Source organism: Rhinopithecus bieti, unplaced genomic scaffold (genome assembly GCF_001698545.2).
Source record: "Rhinopithecus bieti isolate Rb0 unplaced genomic scaffold, ASM169854v2 scaffold_29976, whole genome shotgun sequence".
NCBI lineage: Eukaryota > Metazoa > Chordata > Mammalia > Primates > Cercopithecidae > Rhinopithecus > Rhinopithecus bieti.
Window position 1 is genome coordinate 191,819 of NW_016813386.1, and position 9,498 is coordinate 201,316.

Sequence of the window (9,498 nt, forward strand, 5' to 3'; positions counted from 1 at the left end):
ACTCAGAATTTTCTGAGTGGCGTGGGGGTATGCAATAGAGGTGGCGGTAAGGGAGGAATACCTAAATAAGATTGGAGTTCTGTATGAATTGGTGAAGAAAGAATAAATGCTGAATAAACATCCAACCATGTTCACAATGTGAATAAATGAAGAACATATTCTTTAGAGCAGTTTTTATTTTCATTTTTTAGATTAACTCCAGTAATGTTCAAACAACCAGGATTGCCAATATAAAGTTTCAAAGAATGATACAAAGCTAGTCATTGTGTCTCTGGAAACTCAGGCTACCAATGTACAGTTTTCATATATATAATTCTAACTACATTTGGTAAAACAGGGTATCAATCTATTACAATAAACTACAACTGCCGATGAGCTTAAGAGACTGCTAGATAGATAAATATCATTAAAGCAATTGATTATGGATTTAGTTGAATTGACCCAATTCAGTAATAGTATAGCATATCTGTATATATCAAATCAAATAATTAGAACCATAACCTATATGTGCAATTTTAAGAATGCTTCAAAATATTGGTTAGCAATATTTTTATATTCCAGATAAAAGTATGTCACCTAATAAGGAAACACACTGAGGGCGATATAAAATAAGAGCTGCAATTGTTTGAGTCAGAAACGGTGCCACACCTCTCTTACATGATTTTTCTGATGACAAACATTTACCTTTTTTTTAAATAGGATACATGTTGTACATGACTATGTGTAGTAATAGCACTTCTTGATGGAACCTTATTAATTTCTATTGCACCTGATTTTTTAATTTAAAAATATAATTTGAGTCACATCTCCTATCTTAATCCCATAAGTGGTTGTGACATACATATAAAACCTAACATGGTAATGCAAGCTTTTCAAAACAAGGCAACAAGAACAGATCATTAACAAATATTTAATAGTAACAGAAAATTATTACTATGTCCTTTAATACTATATATTAAAGTAAACTATAAATATAAAATACTATGTATATAAAGTAAGCTATAAAATGTTATAGCTTTTAAATAATATATAAAAGCTATAAAATCTAAGATTTTTTATGAGATTAGATAATAAATATCTTTGTTTATTGAAATGAAGCAGAAACAATGTAAAAGGAAAAGTTATAGCTATATACAGACATAATTTTAAAATGTATAAAGTGATATATAATGCTAAAATTGAAGTACGACAACAGCTTGGAAAATGACATTTTCTTGCCTAGATAATAATTAAATCACTCTAATAAATAAACATCTAAATCATATTTAAAAGAAGGAAAATAAAATTCTAATAGATAAGTGGTCTAAGTGTGTAAAAGAAATTGACACCAGAGAAAACATTTTAAAACTAATTTTATTTATTTTTATTTATATTCTGCTTTATTCTGAAAAAAAGATTTTAGAAGAAAAAACAAATAGGAAATGTTCATCCTTTTAGTAATAAAATATTGTAAGTTAAACTTAAATTAAGATTTTAAACCTGTTAAGTTGCATTAAATGTCTTCTTTAAAAAAAATCTGGGTGACAGAGCAAGACTCCATCTCAAAACTAAAAAAAAAAATAAAATAAAAAAATTAAATTAAAAAATAAAAAACTCTGTCACCAAGTATATATCTAGTTTGCAATTACTGGGTATAGTTCTACAGAGCTAAGGTTATTAAAATTGGTACAGACTTTTGGAAAGCAACGTGACAACACATAACATGAACTATAAATATTGGCACAACATTGGAATAATTAGTAATCCTAGTTATTCATTTAATAATATAATTTCAAAAAACGTAAAATAATATTTGCAGATGGACTTTCATCACAATATAACCTATAATATACACAAAGTATATGCATCTTAATTTCTTATTTTATTTGATCATTTTATTCACAATAGTAGAAATGATATAGTAAATTTCAACAAATACAATAACATCCTGAAGTCTCTAATGAAATATTTATCGACACTATGGAGAAACATTAAAAAATTATGTAATAATGTCAAATATAACAGTATATATTGGAATGTATATCTATTACATTTGTTGTGTGAAGCCATTATATTTGTGGTAATTTGCTGTAACAGTCTTAGGAAGCTAACATTGGCAATGGAAAAAAAGAACTGGGGAGTGAGAGAGCCATTTCAGGTTTTGCTACACGCTAACATTGGCAATGGAAAAAAAGAACTGGGGAGTGAGAGAGCCATTTCAGGTTTTGCTACAGTGTTCATTACACAACCAGATGCATGTGTGAAAATTCATAGAATGTGCACACGAAAAAGTGAGTTTTCCTGATAAAAATAAAAAAAAAATTTAAAAACATACTGTAAGACAAAATAAAATAAAATAACTGTGTGAGTGTAGAACAATTATTTGCCATTTTTGGCTAACTTGAGAAGAATAAAGGAACAGCTACCAGAACAAATAAAAATTAAAAATTTGATATGGAGTAGAGTCTTGCTATCAAGAATTGGGAATAAACAGGGTGGAAAAAAAATGCTGTAAACAATCTTTTTGGTGGCTTTTACATGACTGAGTAAAATGGGGCTCCAAGATGGTGAATGGTCTCAAATGGTCAGCGTGTATTTATGTTACCAGTGCCCTGGGTTCTTGCAATCTCCCAGGATAGAAATCAAGAGAAAATATCAAGTATAGCAGCAAAGAAGCACAGGCGAGCCAGCACCAAGAAAGGAAAAGGAATAGGCTGCTCTTGGAGCGTAGTGTGTGGGTTAGTTTTATAGTGTCTTTCTACAAGGAAGGGTTACATCAGGGCATGTATAAGAGAGTTTTTTTCTCGTGCTTGCACAGTGGCTCATCATGCTTCTTCATGTATTATATGTAGCATTAGCATTTTATTATTTATTTTATTATTTATTTATTTATTTATTTATTTATTTATTTATTTAAGATGGAGTCTTGCTCTGCCACCCAGGCTAGAGGGCAGTGCACCATCTTGGTTCACAGCAATCTCCACCTCCCGAGTTCAAGCAATTCTCCTGCCTCAGCCTCTCAAGTAGCTGGGATTACAGGCGTGCCCCCCCATGCGTGGTTTTTTTTTTTTTTTTTTTTTTTTTGTATTTTTAGTAGGAATGGGGTTTCACCATGTTGGTCAGGCTGGTCTTGAACTCCTGACCTCAAGTGATCCACCCGCCTCAGTCTCCCAAAGTGCTGGGATTTCAGCATGAGTCACTGCACCTGGCCTACATTAGCATTTTAAGTCTCCATCCCTGAACATGATTTTTAGCATTAAATTGAGGAAGGGGTCACTATAGGTTGGAGTTTAAGTTTAAATGTGCAAGCAGATGCTCTAGGAAAGTCCCTAGTCCCCTGAAATAGAAACATGCACTTGATAGCTTCTGAGTCTTCTTAACTGACTGTCTGAGAGTTACATAAACCAGAGCTTGAGTGAGGGGCTTTTACTATTTTCTTCCAGACCACGTTAAATACAATACCAGCTCATGCCTGTAATCCCAGCACTTTGGGAGGCCAAAGCGGGTGGATCAAAATATAAAACAAAACAAAACAAACAAAAAAAGAAATGGTAGGTCGTGGTGGCGCAAGTCTGTCGTCCTAGCTACTCGGGAGAGTGAGGCGGCTGAATCGCTTGAACCGGGAGGCGGAGCTTGCGGTGAGCGGAGATCGCGCCACAGCACTCCAGCCTGGCGACAGAGCGAGACTCCATCTCAACAGCAACGACAGAAAACCAACCAGCCTGTCTGTCTCACTTATGGTTCTTGAAAAAAAGGGGAACTTCAACGAAATACAAGGTTGATCTGTCTGGAAACAGGGGAAAAGCGTCAAGAAAGGAAAATATGCATAATATTTAGGTAACTCGAGTAAACTGTGCTTAGAACCATGGACGAGATGTGTCTACTATAAGTTTGTTTTATAGCCTCTGGTAGTTGTTACCGTCAATTGTTTAATGAGAAAATGTGGATGCAAGTCTCACATTTGTATCATTCCCCAAGCACTATGAGAAATTTTTGGTTTGTAAACCGTTAATGTAAAATACAAAATTAAATTAAGCTTCTTCTTACCAACGAATCCTAATTCCCTTACGGCTTTTAAAAAACTTTTGAGTACATAAATAAATGTTAATAAATTGAATCCTGTGATGCAGTTTTAAAAATCTAATTTTTTTTCTTTATGGAGAAAATCCTGTCTTATAAGACATTGAAAGAAATAAAACAGAGTAAATCATAGCTTATGGCTGTATTGGCCTGACTCTTGACTCAATAAGATCTTACCCTTCCATTTAAATGGCTACTAAGTTTCAAATAACCTATTTTTTGCATTAAAGTGCAATGCCAGTGAAAGTAACCACCTGTAAGGAATCTTTTAAAGAACTCTATCGTGTAATCCAAGAAAAACATTCTAAGTCCCTTGTACCATCTGTTGAGATGGAATAGCATCATGGACAGCTGGAACCTTTGAGGTTGAAATGTACTTTATCAAAAATATCTCCTGGTCTCATTGGCTGCTTCTTCAGACAGATGCCTGGTGCAGTAGGAAGAAATTGCAGAAATGGCGGACCTGTGTGTGTATGTGTGCATGTATTTTAATTACTCTAAAAAGAATGCTGTGCAGTTTAGATATAAAAGTGAATAATATACATTCTGCTGGTCAAGCTTTGGGTCTCTCTTCTCCTCTGTGTATATTCCTCTTCCACAAATAACTCATCTGCTCTTAGGTGATGACTATCTTTGTGAGGATCACTGAAGAGACTCTGTCTTTAGCCTAAATTTCTCCTGAGTTCAAGTATTTTATCCTGTTGTGTTTAAAGCAAGTTGGCCATTCAAAGAAAAGTCCAGCCATCATCTTCCACCTAATATGGCTAAATTCAGACATGTTAGATTACAAAAATTGTCATCTTATAATTCTTTGTGTCTCTCTCCTGTAATTGACTGTTTTGACTTTTTCTTTCTCCTCTTTTTTATCCCACCAGAGAGAATCATATGTGTAGTTTTATCACTTGTTTTATGTTTCTACCATTCATAGCTTGCTTTCTTTTAGTACTGCAACCAAACTAACTCTATTCTTTATCCTTCTATTATGACACAATAACAAGGACCTGTCTTTGCCCTTATTTTACTCCCATTCCTACTGTCTTATTTTCTCCAATCCATTGTGACATGGGGATAATTATTTAAATTGAATACTCACAGAAATAGATGCAACTGATTAAACAGCCATGCTAATTTAAAATATAAAATAAATGACATATATTTGAGTTTGCAATAAGAATATTAACATTTTAAATAGATACATGTTTAAAATAATAACATTAAAATCTCTCAAACATGATTCTTTTAGTCTCTTGGGCTGAATTTATTTTAATTAGGCAAAATATGGCAAATTCTCATTTTAAGACAGTTTTATTTTATAATTTTACATAAGCAAATAGGAAAATTTTAATAACAACATATAACACTGTACAAAGAAGATAGATGGCACTGGAAGAGCCAGTAGGTGGTGGAAGAAAGAAAGACGTTTATTTCTTAAACTTTTCTGCTACATTTATTTACAACTAAGAGCTACATGGTCATCCCAGAAGATGCTACATTCTAGTCGTCAAAACAAATCACAAGGCATGCCTAGATTCAAAAGATGCAAAAATAGATTCCATCTTTTGGTGGGAGAAGCTTTGAATAATTTGTGGCCATTTATTTATCTACCATATTATTTTTTCCACAGTGTTGTTTGTTTTTTATTTCTGGTTTGTAGAAAGCTCTCTATATTTATATCTATATATCCAATCTGCAACTACTAATATGAGTGTTGTATACAGACAGTTTTACCATAACAGGATATGAACTTTACTACAAATCACCACTGTATGCAAAGTCTTGCAATAAAAATCGCAGGGTTTATAAAGAAGATAAAATTGGAGCACACACCGAAAAACTTCATTAGTAACAAATTTCAAACAATGGAAACTTAAAAATTATGGCACAGTTTTCCATATGTTAGATGGTTAAGAAATGCATAAATACTACAATAACTATAACACTTCATCTTGTCCAAGAGCAGATATGTGCTTTGGAATTGGGCCTTAGACAGGTTACAGTCCATTGACTAATGTGAAGTGGTGGGAAGTAAGGTTATCTGATATCAAACTAAGTTATAACACCAGATGTGGGTGGGTGTGGCTTGTCACACACGCAGTGAATTGAGGGAGCTGGTAGATGCTTGTGGTGTCTACAGAGGAGTATTTTGTGTACTATTACACTGCTTGGTTCAGCTCAGTGCAGTGCTTTCTCTCCACCTAGTCTCATTTTTTCCCAGACGTAATCAAATATAAGCAGACATGAAATCTTCATTATGCTAAAATTATTTCGATGGAGTTGGAACGAATTTGCATTTTCAAAGACCATTACAGCAGAATTGACTGTACAAACATTTTCTCCTGTATGGGCTTTAGAGTTTGTTTATGGTTTTTCTGTCACATGCACAATTTAAAGTTTAACGTAGTTAATGGATCCATCATTTCCCTTGTGAACACTGATTTTTATGTTTTATTTAAGATATCCTTCACTACCCTGTTATATTTATTTAGATATTCCATAATTTCATTTTTCACACAGCTCTTTAATGCATCATGAATTCATTTTGTGTGGTGCAAAACAATATTTTCCACATGCATAGCTTGACATTAAAAAACTCTAAGCCACATATTTGAGCAATTTTTAAAAGAAGATAATTAATAATTTCTTCAAATACAATTACCAAAGCTTCCTGATTCATCACCTGCTGTATTTTTCTAGAGAGCCATCCTCTCATTTGAAAAATTGCTTATGACGTCTGACAGGTTTCAGTGTATACATGGATCTATACTACATTCTATATGCTATTCTGTTTTATCCTATATTCTGTATGTTATTCTATTTATCTATCTTGGACCTAATCTCAGTCTGAATGTTTTAGCTGTAAAGGAAATACTGATACATGGTTGGATAATTCTCTACACCTTCCGTTTTGTCTTTAAAATTATCTTGCTCTTCTCGAACCTGTTTTTTCATTTTTTCATTTCAGAATTCTCAACTTTCATTTTTAAAAAAAGGGATTGACATTTTATAGGAATCATGTCCAATGTATGACTTAATTTTCAGAAAATTGAATTTTAGATATTTACTCTATCCTTTCATATTTATTTTATATTTAGAAATCTTCCTAAACTTTATTAGTTATAACCCTTCATTTGTAGATTTATCACTTCTCTTGTATTTCATATTTGGTCAATCATATTTGTGGCAAATATTGAGAACTCCTAAAGTTTCTTTTCTCCTATTATTGTTTTAAAAATTTAATTAGAACCTGCAGCAAAATTATAAATAATAGATGTGGTAATAGGCATTTTTCCAATGATAATGATTTTAATGGGACTGCTTCTGAAGTTTCCACATAGGTGTAGTGTAAATTTTTATTAGTTAAAACATTTTCAAATTAAGATAGTGATTTTCTATTATGATTTTGGAAGAGTATTACTTTCAACTAATAATTAAATTTCTCCAATTGTTCTCTTATTATATAATTTTTTATTTTCATTGAGTTAATGTTAGTAATTTTTTTCTAGAAAATTGTCCATAAAACGAATAATTTGAATTTATTGATATAAAACATTATTTTATAAATTTTTTAAATATCTACTTTCCTTTTAACTTTGTTTTTTGTTCCTAATGTTATATCTTTTATTTTCTTTCTTAGCTTTTTAAAATTGTGTTTGTTTTTTAGATGGGTTAATTCAGTCATTAGTCTAAGAATCTATTTTCTTCAGCTATGCTATGTTGAGATTCTCTATTATTTAGTTTGATTATCTTAAGTTCTCACTAACAAATTTCTGCTCTTATTTTATCATTTTCTTTCTACTTTAGAGTTTATTATATTTTAGAGTCTAATTTGAATGTTTGCTCTGTTATTTTAAACTTTCATATGTTTTAATGCCCTGAATACCTCTTGTTTTTATGCACAACTTCAGATCCATCCCACAAGTTTTGTTGTAACTTTCATGGTCATTTAATTCCAGACATTTTATAATTTCTTTTTTGAGTTTTGTTCTTACCATTGAAATATTTAGAATGGGAGTTAGCAAGATATAGTGACTTAGAGCCTGGGTTCTGGCACCAGACTGGTATGTTCAATCCAATCTCTGTAATTACTAGCTCCGAGAACACGGGCAAGTTATTTCTGTGCCTCAGTTTCATTATTTAGAAAGAGTTGATAATAAGAATGAAAGAATAATTACCTCATAGGATTTTTAGGAGGACTAAGTGAAGTGATGTATGACCAGCACTTGAGCAGTGCCAATGAGAAGACAATCCACTGGTGATTGTTTCCACCGGCTTCCTGACCGTTTACCCAATTCTATTACCTTGCTTTAACCTTTTCTTGTCTTTTTCTCTTTCACAATGTCATGCTTTATTCTAAAACATGTATGTGTGTTTAACAGAGAAGCTCCTCAAATCATCATTTTAAAAATATCCTCATCAGAAATTGACGAAAAAGACTCCTAGAACTTCAATATTCTGATGTAACTTCCCAAGAATTTACTGACTGTCAGAAGAGGGATAACAGGTGACGAATGAGGACGGTTTTGTAAGCGTATGTGAAGAAATTATGAATGCTTTCATAGCATTCAAATGTAAACGTGTTATTTCCAAAGTATTAATTCATTTTAATATTTTTTCTGTACTACTGATTTAAACATAGAGTATTTTACTTTTCTTCTCATTCAGACCCATAAAATGTGGAAAACATACTATAAGAGAAAAATACTTAAAACTATGTTACACCTTAAACCAAGGTAAATCAAAAGGATAACATTAATTCTAGGAATCAAAGAGATTTCCCTAGTTAAGAGTAGATTCACATGATGCTACTCCGTTAACTAACTCAGACTTAGAAGCTACATTTCCAAAATGGCAGACCATTACTTAATACATATTTTTTCTTCACATGTATGTGTGTGTGTGTGTGTGTGTGTGTGTGTGTGTGTGGATGGGTTTAATTTACCACTTTTAAATACATGTTTTATTACAACAACAATGAAAACAAATGTAAATTTGCCTATTTCCTAAACCAAGAGTTATCCAAGTGCATTGAGAACAATAAGCAAATGCATTAAAAATAAGACAGGACAGGTTAAATCTGACTTTCTATATTATGAGAAAAAAATAAATTTGCCATTTCAAATAATTAGTTACATTTCTTAACATTTTTATTTAGAGGTCAAAAAAACCCATGGTGCTATTTACAGTCACAGAAATCTCTTTACAATATTTTAACAAGAAAAATATTTTATGGCATTTAGGTTGAAACAAAGATATACTCATGAGACATGTAAGAAAAAATGCCTCAATATTAAAACACCAAAAAATTTATGCTTGGCAGGTTTATCATTGATTTTTAGCAACAATGTTAGTTTTGCTCTCTCACGTCATGACTGGGGTGATGGCACTGTGTATTTTTAAAATGAAAGCTTGAAAGCCTGTGAAAGCAAAAAAAAAAAAAAA